This window comes from Rutidosis leptorrhynchoides, chromosome 2 (assembly GCF_046630445.1).
Source record: "Rutidosis leptorrhynchoides isolate AG116_Rl617_1_P2 chromosome 2, CSIRO_AGI_Rlap_v1, whole genome shotgun sequence".
NCBI classification, from domain to species: Eukaryota; Viridiplantae; Streptophyta; class Magnoliopsida; order Asterales; family Asteraceae; genus Rutidosis; species Rutidosis leptorrhynchoides.
Window position 1 is genome coordinate 352,544,520 of NC_092334.1, and position 26,676 is coordinate 352,571,195.

Genomic DNA, 26,676 nt, shown 5'->3' on the forward strand with positions numbered 1-26,676 from the left:
TCCGACCCCGTACACTTTCGGATCCGACACAAACCTCAAAATCCAGCCGTTTAACCCAAGATTAAATTTTTATTCATATTTTTAATCCGGATGAAAATTTTCAAAAAAGGAATCTGAGGACTAAATGTGCCTAGGATTTGAGGGGTCAATTTCGGAAGATTGATAACATCTGATCCTATAAATACCTCCATTCACTTCCACTTTAAACACACCAACACATTCTATTCATTTACATATAATATTCTTTCTCTACTTCCTCTCTCTAATTAATTTAGGAATTGGTAAGTATGGGACTTACAAAATAATTAGTATTAGAAGCTAGCTTGGATTTGTACCACTTCGAATATTCTAAGGATTTTCAAATGTTTATTACGCCCGCATTATTTGGTATTATTTATCCTATCTTTTATGTTTGACATCTACTAGTACTATGACTATTTATTTGTTTGTAATTATTTGTTTTGTCATGACTTAGATTGGAAATATGTGGTGTAGTCACCGGTATAATAAGCATAGTAAGAAAGGTTAAAGGCACAACAATTGCAGTAGGTCGTAACACTGCTATACACAACTCTATAACCAACCTCTATATTATGTAATGTACATTATGCCATTACACTGCTTGAGCATTGCACTGAGCTCGGGAATTCTTTAGTTAAATCAACGAAATCTTTGTTTAATTTATAAAGGAACGAAAACATTAGGATAACCAAACGTGTTCATGAAAGTTAAAACTTAACTTGGCCATGGCGATTTAAGGTTATTTTCTTTAACTAGAACCTAACTAATTTTTAACTTATAAATCATTAAAGAAAATTTCAATGTCACATCATGTCTCTCGAATAAGTATAATCTTAACTAATTTCATTATGCATAAGAAATATTAGATTCACTTTACATATCCTGGTTAATTGTTAATATTTGGCCTATAGATAGCTCGAACCGTGCCTGGAGTATACGGAGTCGTCTACACTGTCATGTAGCTGCGACAGCAGATGTCGGGGGTAAAGAGCATTGGTGTTTAATCAGAATCAAAAAACTCGACGTAATTTCCCAATGATATGTCAATCATTTGACATGGACGTCAGGGTACATCATATCAGTCATAGATCATCACATATCCATGAGCCAAACATTCCACACTCTCGACTTAAAAACTAACGAAATCAGAACATGCACTTGCTTTAGCCTTATCTGAATTACAAATTTTATCTTTATCGATTTATTTATATTTGTACATTTAGAATTAGAAAACCTAAAACCAAACTACCCTTTATCTATACCGTCTACTAGGATAAGATTAGTTTGTTATTGTAATTACTTTGATTATGTTGTGATCTTAAACGAACAACTCTAGGTCATACATCCTTTGCTTACCGTTAGGAAGGAGTAGTGAATTTAGGTTCTGATATAATAAATTTAAAACCCCTAGTTCTTGAAGTCCTTAATTGAAGCTCAGCGACCTAACGGCTTCGCACTAAAATAAACCGTTCATTTAGACCATCTCAGACGGTTACTTGTTTGACCGAGGTTATGATGAATGAATTATCAATTCACCACTTGTTCTATATATATATATATATATATATATATATATATATATATACACGCACACACATTTATATACATATATGTGTGTATATATATATGTATATATGTATATACATATGCATATATATATATATACATATATATATATATATACATACATATGTATATATACATACATATGTATATATATATATATATATATATATATATATATATATATATATATATATATATATATATATATATATATATATATATACACGTTTTTATGTAGGTGGAATAGAGATGTGAGTAACAAAAATACTCCTGCTCAAGCCGTGGTAACATTGTGTGCGGCATTTACGACATTACGAGATGGACAGATATATTACAAGAATATAAATATACAAAGCTCGTAATCAAGATATTGATGTTGATATATTGTTACAACTTAAATGGAATCCTTATCATCAAATTTTAAGTCGTCTTCTCCCCAGTGGCGAATTTACAGCTTATGGAGTGGGGTCCCATGACCTCACTAATGGGAAAAAAAATTATTCGATGTATACTTCAAATTGTACAGGACACCACTAAATTTAACTCTATGACCCCATATATTTTTAAAATTTATACTATTTTTGGAGGTAAACAACTACTAAAGTACCCTTCAAGTATAATTAGTCTTGAAATTTTTTTTGGGACCCCATTGAATTTTCATCCTAGATTCGCCACTGCTTCTCCCGGACTGTACACGTGATATGTATTTGTGGGCATACTCTGATTCGATGATATTTTAGAGTACGATTAAACTACATGTGCCAAATAGGGTATGCTAATAGTTCGCTTGGATACATGACATTCCGGGCAATGATCTTTTATTGACACCGGATCAACACATTACCCTACATACCGTGACATTTAAGGGAAGATCGGGCACCGTTTGGAGGACTGTGGACCTGCATGCATCTCACATCGTTACATTGAATAATTGAGGCAATAGGGTACATCATCGAATGCTCTGATGGCACTAGCGAGGGCTATTATAATTGGTACTATGTGTGCAAAGTTTTGAGCATTATTGATCCATCTAGACAGCCCCCCGATATCAATATCCGGAATGGGAGTCAAGTACGACTTTATATTTAAGTTAAATTATTATATATTAGGTATATATTTGTTTAGAATATGTAGAAGGAAGGGTTACGAAAAACTTGTAAACAAGAAACATCAATAGCTCAGTGCCCCCGAGTAGTCAACCCTACATGCAGCCTTTTTATATTTTTCCACAGCAGATGATGGGTTATAGTCATCATGCTCATCAAAATCCTGAATTTGTGAACTATGATTCGTAAGTGATAACTCCAAAATATATTTTTAGACACATTTTAAGGAGTTATCTTGGTATTTTAAGGACAAATTGAATACTTAAACAAACAAAAATGGATAAAAATGAGAAAAAGATATTTTTAATGTTTTGTTTGAGATATGTATTAAACAGGATCAAAAACAGATAAAAGTTGCAGAAAAGGCTATGAAGCCGCCGGCATGAAACAATGGAAGCCGCCGGTTTGGTGTTAAAGTAGAGAAATTCGAGAATATTCCAAAAGAGCAAAAAATCGAAGAACTTGGAAAAGCATAAGAAGCGGCCGGCTTAAGAAATAAAGCCGCCGGATAGATCAACTTAAGCGGCCGGCTTCCCATCCAAAGCCGCTGGCTACAGAGCCCTTTATGGAACCAACTTGGCGACCAACTAATTCGTTTAAAGCTGCAGAATCAGTATTTTGGACATAATTTACTTATAAGATCTCCGATTAAGGCGTTCCAGGTGTCATGTCCGTATGACATAGCTCTACAACTTCTGTTTTATAAGTTTTGTCTAGTTCAGAAGCTAGAAGGCAAAAAAGGGCCGCTGAATTTCAATTACGGGATTTTTATGTTTTTTAGTTGTATTTTGTCCCACATAACTTAAAAACAAATGTAAAAGGCTTCTCCTTCACGTATAAAAGGAGGCCTTCACCCTTTAGTTTTTCATGTACCCTTTTGTATTCTTTTCTCTCTTTTGTGAATTGAATCCTCCTCCCCATATGAGGTTTATGGAGTTAAGGTGTACATTAGTTTAATATTTTATGCTTAGGCGTCGAGGTTCTACCCGAACGTTATCTTTTTATTTTTTGTAAGTATTTCTCGCTTTAATTTAAGTATTTCTTTTAATTTAATTATTGTCTTTTATTATTTGTCTTTTATTTTAGTTATTGTCTTTTATTTATTTAATTATTGTCTTACTTAATTAGTGTATTTAGTTTATTGCTTTAATTTATTTAATGTCTTTAATTTACTTAATTGCTTTATTTTCGTCTCTAACTATGAACTAAACGTTCATAGTGGTTGCGTGGACGAAAACTAACTTTGTCTGGGAATCAGATGAATCCGCCAACTTCACCAGTCCAAGCCACCGGCTTGACTGGAACAAAGCTGCCGGCTTCGTGCTTATATCCGTACAGTTTCTGGTTTTTCCAGATCTGTATAAACTGAGTTTCTGTGATGATTATTTAAACTGTTTTGAATTTGTTATCTTTTAATATGCTTGTTTGCTATGTTTAATGATTAAATGTTATATTCTAGGATTGATTAGTATTTAATCCAATGATCTATTATTCGATTCATGCTACTTATTTAGATCTGGTAAATCAAACTTGTTAAATTGAATTGCATGCAATTAAGTTAAACAATATTAGTAGTGATAAACCTGTTGAATGTGAATTACACTTATATAATATAGTTTAATATTGTTAGGCTTAGTCGAAGAACCTCTGTTTGGATGTGTTTGATTAATGATTGCATGATAACCAAGTAATAATTAACTTTCAGCTAGTAACTTGAGTTGATCTACTTGATGTTTAATAGCTTATATGATTTGTCAGTCTATTTGCATGTTAGTCCGCATCATAAGATTAAGATGTATCATGTAGTTAAATTGAACACTAAGAACTGAGATGTTAGCCATGCACATCACGTGTCTAGCATATGCTTTAAGTCCTGCTTATTGAATGATATGCAACACTTAGCTTAACCTGTTTAAGGATAATAGTTGCTCTATGATTATTATCTTGATTTGTGTTAATATAAGTCATGAAACTTGCCTAATATGATTCTCGTTTAAGTTATTCGTTCATGTAACTGCGTTTATTTATAATTGTTTATCTTAAGCTTTATTTCTTTGTTAATATTTTGTTATTCAATTCATTAAAAATGTATCTTCAATCATCTCTTTCCTAAGAGATAAAAATCAACAACCTTAAAACACATAAAAATCTATCTTTAGTTTTTTAATAAGAACTAAGCTATATAATAAACAACAACTCTTATCTGCTTCCACGCTCTCTTAGGACGATAACCTAAAATACTACATTTGACTGGTCTCGTTAGGATGTTAAAAGTGAATTAAAAAATTATATAAATTTAAAAGTTTGAAAAGGCAAATTAAACACCGCACACTTTTGCACTTCAGCAAGATTTTCAGTTTCTGGAGTATGTTTAAAGTTAGACCTCTCAAACATGACCTCAATCCTCCCATGTCATCCCAGATAATAATTGGTTGGAAAATATGCTGACCTTTAACCAAGACAAAACTCAAATGGGTCCAAGGTACAATGTCAGCTTGATGCAAGATTTGGGCACTGTATCTTAGCATACCTTAGGACATCATGAATTTTCTACTAATGTTAATTATGATGATGATGATGACGAAAAACTTTATCAGCTGATGAGCCATCAATAGCTAATACTCGATCAGCACCAGTTAATTGGAGGGGTCAAAGGCCTAGAAACCTGCCATAACGTGGAACAGTTGGTCAAAGTCGTAGATAAATAAAATCATGTGATATTGATTGTAATAGTTATTTTTTTTATAATAAAATCGTGTGTTCATGGTAAATATAATCAATTACCTAATGTTGCAATTACAAAGATATACCACACATTTAATAGCTAAAATACACATTTAACCTGGTTGAGAAGGTTGCAAGGTTCATACCTAATATATTGGTTGAGAAGGTTTCGTTGACAAGGTTGCAATATTAATAGACAGGTTTACTAAATTGTTTTTTTTTCGAATTATAAAAATCATACAGACATACATTCACATATAATTTTACATATAAAAAGGTGAAATTAGGGTTTTGTTTAAAGCGACATTAGGAACATCGGTTTACACTTTGTCAGAAAAAGATATTAAAATCGGCCTTGAGAAAGTCGGTTTAACCATGTACAACATATTAAACATTCGGCATAACACCTGGACTCCACATAGGCTAAACCGGAGTTGCAAACACCAGTTTCATTTATCAAGTGGAAAACCGCCTGTTATATTGTATTTGATCTTCTCGTGACGTGTTTGAAACGCTCACGAATTAATTCGATTACATTGTCACAAAAATAATATGTTCTTTTCTTATTCTTAATTTGTAACAATCATTAATTATTAACCTTAACCTTATATTCTAAAATTGGTGGGAAATGTTGAAGTTTCAGTTATATCTAATTGTAGTTTTGAATTCGCGTTCACATTATAAACGGTCCCGCCACTTCGCCTATATTTTCACTACGGTCCCTCAAGTTTACATTTTTTAAGGGGTAAAAAGTGTAAATTTATAATTTAATTAAAATATAAGAAACTAACTTCACCCGAATTTATAACGGGCCCTCTCTTCTCGCTGGGTGCGACTTAAATTTTTCAGAGACCACCGTTCAACTCGGAAAAATCTTACGAACCCAACGGGAGTAACTATACACGAAACGGACGCTTCTCAAAAAACGCTAAACACAACGACAAACAACGACAACCCGTATCTTACCGCTCGGCACGAGTTAAATTTTTCGACGTCAGCGTCAGACTCGAAATAATTTTATGAACAAAAACGATACTAACTACGTTCGAAACGGACACTAAAAAAACGCTAAACACAACGACAGCCCGTATCTTCCTGCTCGCCGCGAGTTAAATTTTTTCGCCATCACCATTAGGCTCGAAATAATTTTATCAACAAAACGAAACTAACTACGTTCGAACCAGACAGATTTTAAAAAACACTAAAGACGACGACACCAACAACGACACATAACAGATGGCCCATTTTCCCTTCTGTAAATAAAACTGCGTTAAATATGAATACGCCGGCCGAAAGTCCCCGCCGCATTGCGCGAGCCGGTCCGGACTAGTTTAATATTATAAGTACATTCTAGTTTTATTTAAAGTTTGATGAGGAGTTATTTATTTTTATAAAAATTTGTTGAAGAGAACGGAAGAAACTAAAAGTACATTGTACTTTTTGATACTACGTAATTAATAAATTTTTTATATCTGAGATAATACAATAGAATGTAGGGGTGTGCACCATTTGGTTTCAAACCGAATATCGAATCGAATCCAAACCAAAAAAAAAATCAAAACGAAATTTTTAAACGGTTTTCGGATCGATCGAAACCGAAACCGAATTCGTAATTTAGTTTTTGGTTTTGGAAATTCTAAATTTGGTTAACCGAAAACCGAGTTAAAAATCGAATTCAAATTAATAACATATTAAAACATATTTATAATTATAATATCTATATATTTATATTATATTTGACGTATTATTACATTTTTATTAAACAATAAACATGTTATATACCCTGTATACGTAAATTAATTCCACAACCATTATTCATGATTCATGTAAGTTTATGCTAGTTAGGATTTTTATTTTAGTGATTTTTGATTTTAACCGAAACCAAGCCGAAATCAAATTCGGTTTTCGGTTCGGTTTTGATTATGGTTTTTATATTTAAATTTGGTTTCGGTTTGGTTTTCGGTTTTGATTTTATAAGTTTCAAAACCGAAAAAACCAAACCGAATAAATCGAAAAAGCAAAAACCAAACTGATGAACACCCCTACTAGAATGTCCAACATGACAAAGATGTGACTTGTTATTCTTGGACTAGGTTGTTTCTTAGTCTTTCTCAAAGGATATTACACGGCAAAAATTTGAGGACCACATACGTATGTGCCAATTAAAAATTGTCTTTATTAATACTTGTTTTGTGGAAAATAATAACATGACGAGATTTGTAGTATTGTATTTTTAGCAAGTCACACCATGTATTTATATTGTTATATCAAACAATTAAAAAATAAACTTATTTATGTGTCTCTCTCCCATTAAAAATTTAAACATTTATTTTGTGATATGATAAATATCTATGAGGAGATTCTTTATGATAATGCATATTTGGTTGAAAATGAAACATTAGTTACCATCAAAATTTGGTGACGTAGTTTAGGAATACGTAATTTACATTTATGTTTTGTTATAGAGCATCGACTATTGAGTATACAACAAGTTGTTGGTCAACGCGCTCCACTGCATGTGAAAAACCTTTTGTTGTTCATAACTATACGTTTTTAGTTAAATATTTTAACGTTAATAACTCTAACATACCAAAAACACAATAAACCGTCATAACAGACTAAACATTCCTAATTTAACCTTCTATAATTAAACTAAAAAAGTCTGATATTTTTATACTTTTATTATATAATAGTAAAATATGAGAAGTAAAATATAATTTTTATTCCTAAATGATAGGATAAAAAGTTATGAAAAAATCATAGTAAAGAGGTAGGGAGAATAATTACAAACGAAAATTGGAAGGGTTTAAAATGGGGAAAAAAATGGTGTAAGAGAGTTGGAGGACTAAAGATGACAAAAAATGAGGATGGAGCAAACTGAAACTTAAAAAAAGGAAATAAAATAGATAAGATAAAAAAGTTATGAAAAAAAATTATAGTAAATGGAAAGAGAGAATAATTATAAACGAAAATTGGGGTTTAAAATGAAAAAAAAAATGGTGTAAAGAGAGTTGAAGGACGAAAGATGATAAAAAGTGAGGAGAGCGCACATTAATTTTTTTTAAAGAAATAAAATAGATCAGTACCCAGGAATTGATCATGGGCCTCCTAGGTATGAAATAACAACACCAACATCGCTCCACTATTAAATATATATTATGCATGTACGTTTTAATTAATTTATATAATAATTGCTAAAAACTTCGTTTTATAGAAGAAAAAAAAGAAAGCGAAACAAAAACATGTGACAAATAACAATTGGCTAGGAGTAAATCTACAATAACCCCCTTTGTTCTTAAATGATATATAGATTAATTACCACATGTTCTTAAATGATATATAGATTAACCCTTTTTTATGAGCCTTTTTTTTATTGTTAAAGGCAAGGCTCCAAAGTGAGGTTGGTGGTAATTGAACGTGTGTATCCTTTGGAAATTTCCAAACTCCCAACCACTCAACCACCCATTTAAACCACCCCTTTTAGGTTGTTTTATGTAACAACCCTGATTTTTCCGCTACTTTCGTTAACCTTCCGTTAGTTTATTTAACAGCGATTATTTAACTTTTATGCGTTTACGTGTATTAAATGCGTACTTGATCTTCGGAGGGTTTTAATAATTGATATGGGTTGATATTAATTCAAATAAATATTTCGAATAATGAAATACGATAAAAACGATACGATTTTGATAATAGCTTTTTGAGCAACGAAACGCTCGGGTTTATTTTAATAATTAAATTTATTAATTATTAACTTTTTGAAATATTTAATTTATTGGATTTTTAATAAATTAGATAATTGGTTGCGTTTAACGATCGGGTTAGCGTTTCGGGCCTTCGGTACGACAAAACGACACTTAAAACGGACCACGATTACGCGCTTTTGCAAAACGAGAGCCCGGGAACCCATCCCATGGGGCCCATCGTCCGACCCCCTCCCCCCTCCCCTTTATTTTGTTAAATGTTGGATTAGTTGAGGGACTTATGTGTATTTATCTATTTTAGGGCTTAATATAAATAGTATGTATTAAATCTAAACTGCGGTTAGGTTGAATCTTGAATTAGTTACACTTGCGGTTGAGATAAGGTATACGATATGCATGTCCTTGGAAAGCTAGCGAAAAATTAAGAACTTTTCCTTTAGATATCGAATGGTTTCGATGAACGGATTAGAAGTTATAATCAATTGAATTTTTGATATTTTTATTAAAAATGATTATTATTATCGTCGTTTTTATCGTCGTTCTAGTTTTATCTTATTATTATCATTATTATTAACTTTATCAATAAAAAGGGATTTATCATTAAAAATTGTTATTTTTTTTTTATTATTACTATCGTTATTATCGTTAAAGTTATAACTAGTATTATTATTATTATCCAATTATTATTATTATTATTATTATTATTATTATTATTATTATTATTATTATCATCATCATTAATATATATATCATTATTTAAAAATGGTTATTGTTATTGTTATTATTATTATTACTATATTATCATTAAGATAATTATTAGTATTATCGTTAATAATGTTATAGTAACTATCATTATTAATATTAGTGTAATTAAAACAAATATTTGTAACACCTAATTATTTTGATTACTATTATTATCATTATTATGAACACGATATAAAAGACGATTAAAAGCTATTAAACGAAACGATTAGGAAATAATGAGTAAGAGTATCATGATGAAATTAAAATATTATAAGATATTGATTTAGATAAAATTATCGTTCTTATTATTTTTATCATTACTATTATTATTAAAAGTATCGTTAGTATTAAAACTATCATTTTAACAAAAATTATCATTTTAATAGAAATGTCATTGTTACTATAAAATATCATTATTATTATTATTTTAGATAGAATTATTATTTTAAAGATAATATTAAAAATTATCGTAAATATTAAAGTTATCATAATTAGAATTATCGTTTTATCATAATGTCATCTTAGTAATTATAAATATTGATATTTTTATAATAATAATTATTATTACAAAATAATACAACTTTTACTTACTATCATTATAGATATTATTTTATCAAATAAATATGTGATACAAACATATTTTACTACGTGTAATAACTTACTTTAATAATACCTATCATATTATCTTTATGATATTAAATGAACCCTATAACTTTTATTACTTAATATATATAAAATATATTTTATTATATAAATTTAATATAAAATTTTATTTATTAATAAATAATATTATTTACTCTAATAAATCTTTTAAAAATATTTAAAAATATAAAATGACGATATTTAAACTATATATTAATCATGTATAGATTTTTGGAAATTATTTTGAGTCAAATTTACTTTTGTTGACTTTTGCATATTAGTCTCGAGCATTAGGATTGTGGTACACTATGACTTGACCTAATTTGTTAGACAAATATTGACCAACACATAAATATATATAATTAATTTAGGTTCGTGAATCCGAGGCCAACCTTGCACTTGTTCAATGACGTTATATGTATTTTTACTACGAAATACAGTATGGTGAGTTTCATTTGCCTTTTTACCCTTTATATTTTTGGAACTGAGAATACATGCGCTTTTATAAATGTTTGACGAAATAGACACAAGTAATTGAAACTACATTCTATGGTTGAATTATCGAAATCTAATATGCCCCTTTTTATTAAAGTCTGGTAATCTAAGAATTAGGGAACATACACCCTAATTGACGCGAATCCTAAAGATAGATCTATTGGGCCTAACAAACCCCATCCAAAGTACTGGATGCTTTAGTACTTCGAAATTTATATCATGTCCGAAGGAGGATCCCGAAATGATAGGGGATATTCTTATATGTATCTAGTTAATGTCGGTTACCAGGTGTTCACCATATGAATGATTATTTTTGTCTCTATGCATGGGACGTATATTTATGAGAACTGGAAATGAAATTCTTGTGGTCTATTAAAATGATGGATATAAATGATTATGATAAACTAATGAACTCACCAACCTTTTGGTTGACACTTTAAATCATGTTTATTCTCAGATGTTAAAGAAATCTTCCGCTGTGCATTTTCTCATTTTAAAGATATTACTTGGAGTCTTTCATAGCATATTTCGAAGAACGTTGCATTCGAGTCATTGAGTTCATCAAAGATTATTATTAAATCAATTTATAGTTGGATAGTGGATATTATGAAATGGTATGCATGCCTGTCAATTTTCAATGTTAAGAAAGTTTGTCTTTTAAAAACGAATGCAATGTTTGTAAAATGTATCATATAGAGGTCAAATACCTCGCAATGTAATCAACTATTGTGAATCGTTTATAATGTATATGAACGGGTCCTTTCACTTTAATAGAAAACACCAAACCCTTAATTGAAGGTCGAGGAGGACCGATCAGATTCCTAGAGATTCAAGGACACTCGCTCAAGTTAAAACATCACATCATACAGCTCATCCAAAATGGCTGTCAATTTCATGGACTACCGAACGACGATCCTAATTCTCACCTTGATAAATTCATATCTCTTTCAAACTCCAACAAACAGCTAGGGATAGGAAAAGATATAGTCCATCTATACTTGTTCCCATATTCTCTCACTCATCGTGCACAAATGTAACACCCCGTTTTCCCCGTATATGATATATAGGTGTATCGTGTATGTACGACTGGTGTATGAAGAGTTTGAGACGTAGTCGAGGGTTAAAGTTCAAGTATGCGAGGAAGGCACCAGACCACGCCAAAGGTCGCGGCGCGACAGGAGGAGCCGCGGCGCGGCGAACCAAAGAATTCAGAGTCAGGAGGCACGATAAGACAGCCACCAGACCACGTTATATGTCGCGACGCGACGAAGAGGGTCGCGGCGCGGCGTTCTGGGCGGACTGGTACCAGATTTTAGTAATTTTAAATAAGGTTCAAGGGCATTTTGGTCTTTTCACGTGTGAGCCAGATTTGACATCTTAATCTCATCTACTCATTTCATTTCTTCATTTTCTTTTTCCTTTTCTTCTCATTTTCCTCTCAAAGACTTCAAACCCCAATTGGTTCAAAGGGATTTTTGGAAAGGAAGAAGCGGGTTTTGATCGAAAGCGTAAGAGACAACTTTGTTCTCTTCGTTCTTGGCTTCAAGCTGATACTAGCGGTAAGCTCTAACTCCAAATTTTGTTTTCGTGTTCTTCATCTAAATTTAGGGCTTTTGATTGTATGTTCATACATGGAACCCCACTAGTTGTTCATGGAAGATAATAACTAGGATTCAGGTTTATTAGTGTTGAAGGCGGGTTTTGGGTTGGTTGATGATTTAGCCTTGTTTAGGGCTTTAAATTGAGTGTAATCACTATAATTAGTGATTATGGAAGTGTTGGAACTCATTTGGGTGTGTTTGGTTGACTAATTTTGAAATGGGTCAAAATTAGGGTTTTGGTGTCAAATTGGACAAGACAAGTGTTTAACACTTGTTTTCGGGTTTAATTGGCTTATTAGGACCATTGTCACTAGTGTTAGTGATTATTAGTTAGTTTGGGCGCGGTTTGAGCTTGAAAGTTCAATTGGGTTGAAATTGCACTAGTTGTCGATTTGGGTTGGTTTGTAAATCCACCCTAATTGTGTTATTTGTTATGTGATAATGGAATAGGTACATTCCATCGGCGAGTTGCGGATTATTCGGTGACATTCATCAAGGCGACAAGGTGAGTGTTAATATCCTATGTGCATATGTATGTGTAGGATGGGTGCGGGTCGGGTGAAGTGGTTCTCGGTTATAGAGCTCACTTCACATATAGGTGGATTTTGATGGACTTGCGTATAGGTCTAATTGGTGCAGTTGTGCGTTTTGGTTGACCACCTTTGGCGAGGTGCACACTTTGTGTGTACGTTATCACATGTGCTTGTGATGTGGATTATATAACCCCAATGGGGAAGGGTTGATATTGTGTGGTGAATTGAATACCCCGATGACGTGGGTTTTAATGTGGGAAGTGGATCACGTGTGGATGCGAATTCACGGTGACGCGTGTAGTTTCGGTCATCTTATTGAGGTAGTGATCTCGTGTGGTTGCGGATTTACTAAGGCTCGTGTAGTTCGGCCAACCTCGATGTTGTTTTGTTATTGAAGATGGTAGTCTCGTGTGGATGCGAATTTACTAAGGCTCGTGTAGTTCGGCCAATCTTCATTTTGGTAATTGGTAGTCGGTTTTGGTATTGGGTTAAGGGGTTAACCTTAGACGTTTATATATTATTTTATATATTGTTGTATTGTTGTGGTATAGCTAACCCTCCGAGTGTAGCTTATTGGCGTTGTTCACATCGTCGTTGGTGAATTTATATTTGTTGATGCATCTTTAGCTTGTTGCTTAGTGATCGTACGATATGCTTAGTTTAGCTGGCCTTTATGCTTGGATGCTCCGGTAAGCGTTATTTGATTACTTGTGTGGCGTGTCCATTTTATGCATATATATGTATGTAGTATATTCTCACTCACTAAGCGTTAGCTTACCCTCTCGGTTTTTACATTTTTATAGATTTGCATGAAGGCGGTGGCTCGGGTAAGCATGGGGACTAGTGGACTCGCGTAGTTTGCTTTAGATGACGTGTTTTTGGAGTTATTAGGATTGGGTAGTGTATCCCCAATCACCATGCTCGGTTTTGTTGGTTATTTAACTCATGCATTAAATGTTTTAAAGCTTATTAAACTTACTATTGTATTAAAGATGTTTTTGGAAACATAATTGGGACCTAAATGTTAATGACATTAATGTATTATAAAAAAAAATTTATGGGCCGGTTTAAATACGAGTTGGGTTGTTTCAAGTGGTATCAGAGCATGGTCTAAGGTATTTAGGCGACTTGAGATAGGTGCCTAGACTTAGACTTTTATGTGTGTGCTTATTTGTTGCGGGACTTGTAGGTGAACGGGTTATAGTCAGTGCCTTATTTGTAGGTGGACTAACTAGGATTTTTTGCTTGTGTTGTGATGCTATTTCCTTGCGTGTGTTTATATCGCGTAGAATTTTCGTTGTGTTGGTTATATCATCGAGCGAGACGGTCGTTGTACTAATGAGTTGAGACGACGTGTGTGCGTAATAAGGACTTGTAAACCTTATTACGGGTGCAAATCGTGTCTAACAAGTGATGTACGACGAGTGTTTAGCAAGATGGGGTGGTGTTGTGTGTGGTTTTATACGTTCGTGGACTAATTGTTTTGCATTCTTTAGAATGACGACATGAAACGAGATCGAGACGAATGAAGTGGAATTTAACGCTAGAGTTGCGGCCGCCGTTGCAGAGCAAATGGGTGCATTTTGAGAAGAAATGGATAGGAGGTATTCCGAACTTCCAAGTAGTGGTGAAATTGAGCGTTGTCTTAAGAGCTTCATGAGGACTAAACCCCCGATGTATGACGGGAAACCGGATCCTTTGGTAAGCACCACTTGGATCTCGGATGTCGAAGGGTGTTTTCGCACTATTGAATGCCCTCCCAAGAAGAAGAAGAGACTCGCTACTAGCTTGTTGCGGGGTAGGGCGAAGGATTGGTTGGATGGTAAGATTGATCTTGTCGGTGGTGAATCGTTTATGGCGTTATCGTGGGACGATTTTAAGAATGAATTCTTCAAGGAGTTCCGGACTTCAGCCGATTTTTCTGAATTGCGTAATGAGTTGCGAAATTTGCAACAGGGTTCTATGGATTTGAATACTCTCAAGACGACCTTTATGGCGAAGGCTCGTTTTTGCCTGGAGTATTTGAGGAATGATCGTTTGTTGATGGAGGATTTCTATCGAACTTTGAATGATGACTTGAAGAATAAAATTAGCCGGGGTTACGCGAAGTCATTTGCGGAGTTATTCGCGGTGGCTAGGGGTTTCGAGTCGTATTCGCGATCAAAGATTGGTGAACTTCAGGTGAGAGAAGGGTTGTTTCGTATGGTGCTCCAAGTAAGAGGACTAAGGGTCCGAGTGTGAGCACGAGTGGTACACGGACGAGTATATCGGATTCTAGTGCGTCTAGATGTTACAATTATGGCATGAGGGGTCACAAGTCTGGGAATGTTCGGTGCCAAAGGGTGATGGCTCGATGTGCTTCAATTGGCAAGAGGAAGGACATCGTAAGTCGGAATGTCCTGAGTTAGCGGGGACGGGTGCGGCAAGGAGACGTTAAGGTACATTTCGTTTTAATAAGTATGTCCTTTGAATATTTATTTATGTACCGATACGTTCGGGTTTGTAAATGCATTGTGTTGTGCATGTTATTGTTATTTGTGACGTTTTGAATGTCGGGCAAAGGGCGTAAGACTTGGTGCAACCAAGCATTTCCTTAGTGTTGGGAAATGTTTCTACCAAGCCATGGGCATGGGCTTTGGTGTTCGGACGTTAGAGCATGTTCGCTCTCGTGTTGAAATTGATGAACCTTAAGGTCCGTCAGGTGATTGAAACCCTTGAGATCGAGTGTTTTGAATCTTGATGTATGATTGGTGAAGGAGTCTACGTGACGCGATGATAGGTGCCTCTTTTATACATACTAGCGTGGTGTTCGACTCCGATGGTGTTGAGATTACTTTGTACTTAGGGTACCAGAGAGAAACCCTTAGGTACATGGGTGACTAGGTCGAAATTCGACAAACTATAGCAATTGGATGATTGCGAGAGTAACGTTTGTATACTTGTGGTAAACTCTTCGTTCGAAGTGTTTAAGGATTGGTTAAAATCCTTCGTAAGCTCAAGGTTGGAGCAAGATGTGAGGATGAGTCGTGTGAACCCAATTGTTAGTAAAGTCTACCTTTGGTAGCATTGTACAGTTGTACAAGATGCGGTTATGGGACGTAGTTCCAAGTGGGGGAGTTACACTCCCGCACGAGGAGGTTTTAGTGTGAGATTTCGGATAATGCTCTTAGTAGATCTGGAATTTGTGACAACACCTAGATTTGGTCGATTTGTGGTAGAGTACGATTTCGGTTAAATTGTACTTATGATTTTGGATTTAAATTATCACCGAGGTGGTAATGTGGTGAATCTCGTTGAGAGATAATTGACGTGTTTGACGAGCAAGGTGAGATCCCTCGGTTAAGGGATGTGTGTGTCGGATTCTCTTTTAGAGAATTGTTGCTTTGTACCTATGTGCGATATAGGCGGTTCTTGCTCGATCGTGATAGCGATGTTCGCGTGTGCGTATGATTCGTGTGCGGAATTCCAGGCGGTATGGAATGGTTATAAGTATGCGTATATACTTTTGGTTGTGGTGAATGGTTAGTGTAATCCGTTCGGATTCACTATGGTGTATGCAGTACGCGATGCTACACTACTCATTGATTGAGGCCAAAAGAGCGTGTGTAATGGGTGGGATTGTCGCGGTGTTTAAGACACCACTCATTGGTTTGTTTGACATGTGGAATAGTCGCGGTGTTCAAGACACCACATTGTCATGTGGGTGAGTTAGTCGCGGTGTTTAAGACATCACCCGGGAGTTAGTGATATATATCGTTGTACACTAACGGATATTTGTGTTGGAGTAGTGTTGTATCGGTATGATATAACGTTATCGGGAAATGCGAGTACCGATGGGGAATGGGAGTACCATTCCTGTGTTGAGATTTGGGAAGTGGATCACGTGTGGTTGCGGATTCACGATAACACGTGTAGTTCGGTCATCTTATTGTGGAAGTGAGTCTCGTGTAGTTCGGATTCACAATGACTCGTGTGGATGCGGTCATTATATTGAGGAAGTGAGTCTCGTGTAGTTCGGATTCACAATGACACGTGTGGATGCGGTCATTCTTTTGGGATAGTGATTCTCGTGTAGTTCGGATTCACTAGGGCGCGTGTAGTTCGGCCAATCTCGATTGTTGTGCGGTGGAGGTAGTGGGTCGCGTGTGGTTGCATATTCATTAAGGCGCGTGTAGTTTTCGGCCAGCCTTCATGTTGTGTGATCTATTGGTTGTTTTATACGCCAATGGTGGGGTCGTAAAGACCATGTTTTGTGATCTATTGGTTGTTTTATACGCCAATGGTGGGGTCGTAAGGACCATGTTGTGTGATCTATTGGTTGTTTTATACGCCAATGGTGGGGTCGTAAGGACCAGGTTGTGTGATCTGTTGGTTGTTTCATACGCCAATGGTGGGGTCGTAAGGACCATTTTGGTGTGAATTGTGATGCAATAGTCGTATTTTGCTCACGTGTTTGCGGTATTTGCATATTAGACGTGTTTGCGCACTACAAGGGATGTTAAGTGGTAAGTGTTATCCGTTAGATTTCACTTTTATTTGGTCTTCATCGGTTAGATGGTCGACTTTAGTTTGGGACTTGTTTACTTTTAGCATTATACTTGGTATGGTACGCTAAAGGGTTGATATCTCGGTACGAGATCGGTGGATTTTTTCCCGATATGAGGGATTGAGCAAGTTTTAGTGCTCGTATTTGTGGACTTGATAAATTGCGAATGACGATTTAGTTGTTAAGGGTAACTCTATGAGAAGAATTGCCTAGAGGAGTTGGAAAAATACATGGCGCTTTCGCGTATTTTAAGTGATCGTTATAGACTTCGAATGGTTTGTGCATTGCATATCTCGAAATGCGTGCACGGGTGTATTTTGATAAATGGGTTAATCTTCGGATTAATGAGAAATGTGTTGGAAGTCGGATTGGAACGATTGTTTGAGATCTATAGCGTGTAGGTTCGGATTGGTAAAATGACTAGGATCACGAGGACGTGATCGAATCTAAGTGGGGGAGAGTTGTAACACCTCGTTTTCCCCGTATATGATATATAGGTGTATCGTGTATGTACGACTGGTGTATGAAGAGTTTGAGACATAGTCGAGGGTTAAAGTTCAAGTATGCGAGGAAGGCACCAGACCACGGCAAAGGTCGCGGCGCGACAGGAGGAGCCGCGACGTGGCGAACCAAAGAATTCAGAGTCAGGAGGCACGATAAAACAGCCACCAGACCACGTTATATGTCGCGGCGCGACGAAGAGGGCCGCGGCGTGGCGTTCTGGGCGGACTGGTACCAGATTTTAGTAATTTTAAATAAGGTTCAAGGGCATTTTGGTCTTTTCGCGTGTGAGCCAGATTTGAGATCTTAATCTCATCCACTCATTTCATTTCTTCATTTTCTTTTTCCTTTTCTTCTCATTTTCCTCTCAAAAACTTCAAACCCCAATTGGTTCAAAGGGATTTATGGAAAGGAAGAAGCGGGTTTTGATCGAAAGCGTAAGAGACAACTTTTTTCTCCTCGTTCTTGGCTTCAAGGTGATACTAGCGGTAAGCTCTAACTCCGAATTTCGTTTTCGTGTTCTTCATGTAAATTTAGGGCTTTTGATTGTATGTTCATACATGGAACCCCACTAGTTGTTAATGGAAGATAATAACTAGGATTCGGGTTTATTAGTGATGAAGGCGGGTTTTGGGTTGGTTAATGATTTAGCCTTGTTTAGGGCTTTAAATTGAGTGTAATCACTATGATTAGTGATTATGGAAGTGTTGGAACTCATTTGGGTGTGTTTGGTTGACTAATTTTGAAATGGGTCAAAATTAGGGTTTTGGTGTCAAATTGGGCAAGACAAGTGTTTAACACTTGTGTTCGGGTTTAATTGGCTTATTATGACCATTGTCACTAGTGTTAGTGATTATTGGTTAGTTTGGGCGCTGTTTGAGCTTCAAAGTGCAATTGCGTCGAAATTGCACTAGTTGTCGATTTGGGTTGGTTTGTAAATCCACCCTAATTGTGTTATTTGTTATGTGATAATGGAATAGGAACATTCCATCGGCGAGTTGCGGATTATTCGGTGGCATTCATCAAGGCGACAAGGTTGCGGATTACACGGCGCGGCGTTCTCGATTATATAGCTCACTTCACATATAGGTGGATTTTGATGGACTTGCGTATAGGTCCAATTGGCATGGTTGGGCGTTTTGGTTGACCACCTTTGGCGAGGTGCACACTTTGTGTGTACGTTATCACATGTGCTTGTGATGTGAATTATATAACCCCAATGGCGAAGGGTTGATATTGTGTGGTGAATTGAATACCCCGATGACGTGGGTTTTAATGTGGGATGCGGATTCACGGGTGGATGCGGATTCACGGTGACGTGTGTAGTTTCGGTCATCTTATTGAGGTAGTGATCTCATGTGGTTGCGGATTTACTAAGGCTCGTGTAGTTCGGCCAACCTCGATGTTGTTGTGTTATTGAAGATGGTAGTCTCGTGTGGATGAGGATTTACTAAGGCTCGTGTAGTTCGGCCAATCTTCATTTTGGTAATTGGTAGTCGGTTTTGGTATTAGGTTAATGGGTTAACCTTAGACGTTTATATATTGTTTTATATATTGTTGTATTGTTGTGGTGTAGCTAACCCTCCAGGTGTAGCTTATTGGCGTTGTTCACATCGTCGTTGGTGAATTTATACTTGTTGATGCATCTTTAGTTTGTTGCTTAGTGATCGTACGATATGCTTAGTTTAGCTGGCCTTTATGCTTGGATGCTCCGGTATGCGTTATTTGATTACTTGTGTGGCGTGTCCATTTTATGCATATATATGTATGTATTATATTCTCACTCACTAAGCGTTAGCTTACCCTCTCGTTGTTTACATTTTTATAGATTTGCATGGAGGTGGTGGCTCGGGTAAGCATGGGGACTAGTGGACTCGCGTAGTTTGCTTTAGATGATGTGCTTTTGGAGTTATTGGGATTGGGTAGTGTATCCCCAATCACCATGCTCGGTTTTGTTGGTTATTTAACTCATGTATTAAATGTTTTAAAGTTTATTAAACTTACTATTGTATTAAAGATGTTTTTGGAAACATAATTGGGACCTAAATGTTAATGATATTAATGTATTATAAAAAAAATATTTATGGGCCGGTTTAAATACGGGTTGGGTTGTTTCAACAAACATGGTTCGAAGGACTGGAAAAAGATTCCATCACGTCATGGATGGAGATGGCTACTAAATTCCTAACCAAATATTTCCCTCCTTCGAAACAAACCAGACTCAAGAATGACATCATTAACTTTAAACAAAGTTATGATGAATCTTTTAACACCGCATGGGAGCGATTCAAAACCCTGCTGAAGAAATGCCCTAATCACCAGTTAGAACGGCTAGCCAAAATCTGCACCTTCTATAATGGTCTTACGGTAAATCATAGGACGACGATCGATGCCGCAGATCAAGGAAATCTGATGAAGCAAACCGCAGACGAAGCATGGGAATTACTCGAGAACATGACAATGCATCATCATGACTGAAACAGTGGTGAAACAACTTCATCATCTGCCCCACTCTTTGTGTAACGACCCTGGATTTTCCAACTTATATTATTAATATTTATTATTAATACTTGCGCTTTAATAAATGTATTTTTATACATTTTACTTGTTGCCGTATTTGAATTTCCATGTCCCGACTTGTCTTTGTGACACACGTACTTTTCAGAATAATATTTAGAATATTATTTACATTCATGATTTATTATTATTAATCATTTTTAATTAACTAATGCTAGTGGTTAATTACTTGGACTTGGGCCTTTATTAATAGATTTGGACTTGGAAGCCCACCCTACTTTCTTAATGGACTTGTAAGCCCACTTTTAAGCTAGGGAATTATTAATACTTAAACTAGATTAATTAGTGAAATGATGAGACAAATACTACAAGCATGCTTACACCTCTTTCCCATACATTTAACTTATACCTCATTCTAGCTTTCACCATCATCCCATACTTGAAAAATCACTTTTGACCTTCCTCTTTGAGCTCTCAATACCGTCGGTTTGTTTGTAAGGGAGGGAGTTCTTTTTTATTTTATTTTTGTTACATATACACTAGTATTGAACCTCATTTTCTCACACACATACTTACACCATCTTTTTCTCTCAACTATTCTCTCAAACTTTGTAAGTAATATGAATTAATTTCTTCTTCTTTTCTCCCTTTGAAAACCGAATTACTAGCATCATCATTCTTACTTGTTTTGTTACTTGTTGTTGTTGGTAAAGATCAAGTTATCTAGCTTGTATCATCATGTAATCTTGTTATTTCCATCTTTGTTTGATGAAGAAACAAGAACAAGGATCTAAGTTTCTATAACTTATGGTTCTACAATTTAGATGTTATAAAGATCTAAAACTCATAAGCCTTGAGAGCTTTCTTGTGTTCATGTTTTGTAGACTTGAAGTTTATTTTCTTAAGATCCAAACTTTGATTTGAATCTTCTTAAGTATGAAACAAACATGAACATAATACTTGTAGCTTTAGTTTATTTCTTTCTTTTATATGTACTTTAAATTTGTAATGTTGTTAATTTGGTCAAGTATTACTAGTTAAACTTGATCTCATATTTCTTTAAACTAAAGTTATACTTTGTAAGTTCAAGAACATGGAAGTATAACTTTCTAGTTATAACTTCATACACTTATATTGGATCTAAGTTTCTATAGCTTATGGTCTTCTAATTTTGTTTAAAACAAGAGCTTATAAGCTTACATACATATTACAAGATAAAAATCTAAGTTTCATGACTTATGGTTTCATTAAAGTGAAGATCCAAGTTCTATAACTTAGGGTTTAGCTTAAGAACACTAGATCTAGACTTTTTAGTCTAGGATCTTTAAGATCTAACTAAGATCTAAGTTCTACAACTTAAGATCTTGTTTACTTAGTTTACTTTCAAGTTTATAGCTTAATATTACTATTATAACTCATGTATGTGACGGATCTAATATCTTGATGTAACTTTGGTTCATCAAACTACTTACAACCCTTAATTGAGTTGTGCTACATATCTTAGACTTACACTAGTGTTATGACGGTCAAAAATTGGTTAAGATGATGCAAACACATCAACGAGTTGTACACTTGAAGCTATAAGCATCAAGGATGAGAACCGTAATGAGCATCAAGCACCAAGAACCCACCGGAATACTTTGCTTACTGTTTTCTGGATCTGATCAATAACCTGGGCTACTGGAAAAGTTGATTTCTACTTAGTTCGGTTCTAGTAGATGATTTTCCGTTTAGGCCTCGTCTTAATCCGAGTTACGGTTTAGGATTTATAGCCTTCCGAAAGTCATTATACCCTTTTAACGTTGTGCTGAAATTTCTGACCTACTCGGACTTAAACCGTCACCACGGTCAAACGAAGACGATTTTGGTTCTGGAAATTGGTCAGAAATAGGGGACTCATATACGGAGCCATGGACACTGGTCTCACCTCATTTCAGTTTGTATAGAGGTCGTGGCGGCTGAACGAAGTCAGCCATTGTTTTGAACTCTATTCTTGATTGAAACTTACTTTACACTTTTTGATTAATGATGAATGATGATGATACTTAAGACCTAATTTACATACATTTAAACCTTTGAGAATGATTTACTGACTTAGTAACTTTTGACTTAGGTTGAGGACCTTTCGGACAAACCACTTGCTTACTATTCCCGCGTATCGACTTTTACTACTTTTCACTGTGAGTTATAGCATCCTTTTACTTTAACTATATTGGGAATGAGAATACATGCGCGTTTTACGTTTTACATACTAGGCACGAGTAATTAAACTTATTATATGTGTGGGTTATACAACGGCATAAACTTTCCCCTTAGCTCGGTAACCTTTAGTCATTGGTCTTTGAACCGGTGAATGCGAGTCTGTGATATGGATCCATAGGGTTTGACATCCCCACTCGGGCTAGTAGCGCTAGCATTTAACGGGTGTTTAATACTTCGTAAACATACGCACTCACCAAGTGTAGTTTTAGGGGGTGATATTACGTTAAGTTAGTTACCAAGTGCCCACGATTGAACATATACTTTTCATACTGTTTTTAAACACTGAAATCTCATGGCCTACCTTACATTACTGTTATACTTAAACTATAGCTCACCAACATTCGTGTTGATGTTTTTAAGCATGTTTTCTCTGGTGCTTAGAGGTTTGGTTGCTTCCGCTGTACTAGTCTTATTGTAGACTCCCGCTGCTTTTAGAGATGTCTCCGCATAAAACATTTATTTTGCATTCAAACTTTGTTACTTTTGAAACAATGAATTTGTAACGACCTATGGGTCACGTACTATTATTATTGCCTTCTATTCGTAGAAGCACACTATCGTATGTTAAGCATTTAATGTTGGTTAAGACGTCACTCCGTTTTATGAATGCAAACTTCTTTTGAAACAACATATAGTGTTTGACCTTGTAATGATCCTGTTGTTGATGATCCGTACACGTTGATTTTGTACGGGGCGTCACATTTGGTATCAGAGCATTGGTTGTAGGGAATTAGGTTGCATTAGTGAGTCTAGACCAGACCGAGTAGGATTCACTAATAGGACTAATCTACAACTTGCTAGTTTACTTGTTTCTGCGGAACTTGCTGCATGCTGCTGCTTACTTTTACTGCTATATGTCATATACTGCTGCTTGCTTTCCCTACTGCATGCTACTATCTGCTTTGGATTGCATGATACATCTGTAGGATTTGTTATTATTTCCATGCTACTTACTGCTATAGATGATCTAGACTGTCATAGTTACTTTGCCTAATACGTGCTTGCTATATGACTTACTGACATAGAAAAAGTTATTTTTCCTTGTTCAGATGTAGGATATCCCACCCGTTATCATTTTTGAGAGCGACTCAGACTCATCTACCACATCGCCTGCCATTGTTGCCGAGTCACAGATCCCGTCCTCTCTACCCTCCAGCGACTCTGGCACTTCGTCCTCTGGAGACAGTAGCCATGCACCCGACCCAGTGATCATCTCAGACGGATACGAGGATCCACCGGAGATTCCAGCTCCACTCATCCCAGGACTCCCTGAGCCACAGCACCATTCCGGTGGTGCTGTGATTCCTGGGGAAAATGGGGACGTTCCTTTCCGTAATGAGCGTAACCATTGGGTCAGACGCCTTCCTGATGGGCATGTCATGCCGATCTCGCCTTGCAGATACCAACTGATGACCACCGGTCGAGCAGATCCAACCTCAGATAGTTCAGACGACTCATCATCCGATGACTTCAGCGAGGAGGATTCTATCGAGGAGTCCGACGAGGACCCTGAGGAGACACCCGTGCAGCCGCCCTCTACCCCGCCGAAGAAGCGGTATCGTTTCAATGGTATTGTTATTCCAGGGGTTAACGGAGGTAGGTCGTTCGTCAACGCACATGGACTGAAGGTTAGAGTTGCCGCCCGTAAGCGGGTTGTGCCTTACCATGCTAATCCATTCGTGCGTAAGGCTTCCCGATACGCAGCATCTACTTCTGGTGCTGGACCGTCTGCACCACCAGCTCCACCAGCATCATCTGCACCACCAGCTTCACCTGTACCGTCTGCACCGCCTGCCCCACCAGCATCCCCCGTCGTCGAGGAACTGACGAGGGAAGTGCATATCCTCCGCGCTCGGGTAACTGAGCTCGAGGACCAGGTGTCCCACATGATGGACATCCTTTACCCACCATCACCCTAGGGCTATTGTATTAGATTTCATTATGCAATTCCGGTTGTAGTTTCATGTTTTACTTATGTATTGTACGAACCTTATGCGGATGTATGCAACTTTTAATTAATGAATGGAACTTTGGGTTGTTTAATTTTTGTACGATGTTCCATTTACATTATTGTATGATGATTTTTTGGTATCTGAATCTATTTACATTACTTAATTAGCATGTGTTGTGTTGATTCCATGATTGGTTACCGTATACCGTATTATTATTTATTGAATGCTGGATTTTGACTTAAGTCGAAATTTCTGTTTCGAAGATCAATTGCAAACGGAAGATCAACGCCCACAGCAACACAGATTGAGGAAATGATAACTGAACGAATAGATGCCGCAATTGCGAATGTCAACCCCCAAGCTCCACCGGTTAACGAGCACAATCATAACGGGTGTACCTATAAGGAATTTCAAAGATGCAAGCCCTACAATTTCAGTGGTACTGAGGGGCCGGTTGGACTGACGAGGTGGTTTGAGAAATTGGAAGCTGTGTTCCGTGTGAGCAACTGCTCAGAAATGAACAAGACTAAGTATGCCTCCTGTACACTGTTGTACAGTGCTTTAACCAGGTGGAACACACTGGCTCAGGCTAAGGGTATTGACGAGGCGTATGCTACACCGTGGGAGGAATTTAAGGGGGCTATGATTGAGGAGTACTGCCCCAGAATGGAGATCCAGAAAATGGAAGCTGAGTTTTGGGAGTCGAAGGTTGTGGGAACCGATCTTGACGGTTATAACCGAAGGTACTTGGAACTAGCTTTGATGTGTCCAACGATGGTTACCTCGGAATTTAAGCGAATGTAATGGTATTTGTGGGGACTTCCCAAGTCCATCCAAGGAAATGTCACCTCTTCAAAACCAGCTGATGTCCCAGAAGCTATGCGCATGGCGCACACCCTGATGAACCAAATTACCAGCAATGAACCAGAAAAGGCAAAATCCGAATCAGGGGCTAGTGGTGAGAAACGTAAGTGGGACAACAACAAGGGAAGGGTCTATGATCAAAACCCGGCGAAGAGACATGAGGGTTTCAAGGGAAACAACTCCAACCAGAACCCAAGCTCAAACCCTAATTACAAGGGTAGCCTCCCGCAGTGCAAGAGATGCTACAAGCATCACACCGGGTATTGCAACGTGGTCTGTGAAAAGTGTAAAAGGACAGTGCATATTTGCAAAAACTGCAAGATCACTACCCCAACTGTGAAGATAAACCCTAATGGACCAAGAAAGTGCTATGAATGCGGATAACAGGGCCACTTCAGGAATGAGTGTCCCAACAAGAGAAAGGACGACGGGCCAGCGCGTGGTAGAGCTTTCAACATAAATGCAAGGGATGCCCATGAGAACCCCGACTTGGTTACATGTATATTCACTATCAATAAACTATTAGCTTCTATCCTATTTGATACTGGTGCCGATAGGAGTTATGTATGTAGACACTTTTGCTCTAAGATAAATTGGTCGTTAGTTCCTTTAAAGGAGAGTATGCTTGTTGAGGTAGCCAATGGAAAAATTGAGAAAGTTGACCAAATTAGCCGAGAAGGTATTATCGACGTAGCTGGTGTGGATTTCGAGATTGACTTGATACCCATCAAATTGGGAAGTTTTGACGTGATTGTTGGTATGGACTGGTTGACCAAAGTAAGGGTCGACATTATCTGTGGAGATAAAGCTATTCGTATACCACACGGAGATGGTGAGCCACTGATTATTTATGGAGAGAGATGTAACTCGAAGCTGAACCTCAAAAATTGCATGAAAG

The 26,676-nt window shown here is 36.4% G+C and overlaps 1 long non-coding RNA gene across 1 annotated transcript; it reads left to right on the forward strand.

The window, feature by feature from the left end:
• The first annotated feature begins 228 nt into the window (after positions 1-228).
• Positions 229-3,628, forward strand: LOC139891971 (uncharacterized). The gene is made up of 2 exons (XR_011773928.1): positions 229-387; positions 1,826-3,628. It is a non-coding gene; the product is annotated as an uncharacterized lncRNA (long non-coding RNA).
• The last annotated feature ends 23,048 nt before the right edge of the window (positions 3,629-26,676 follow it).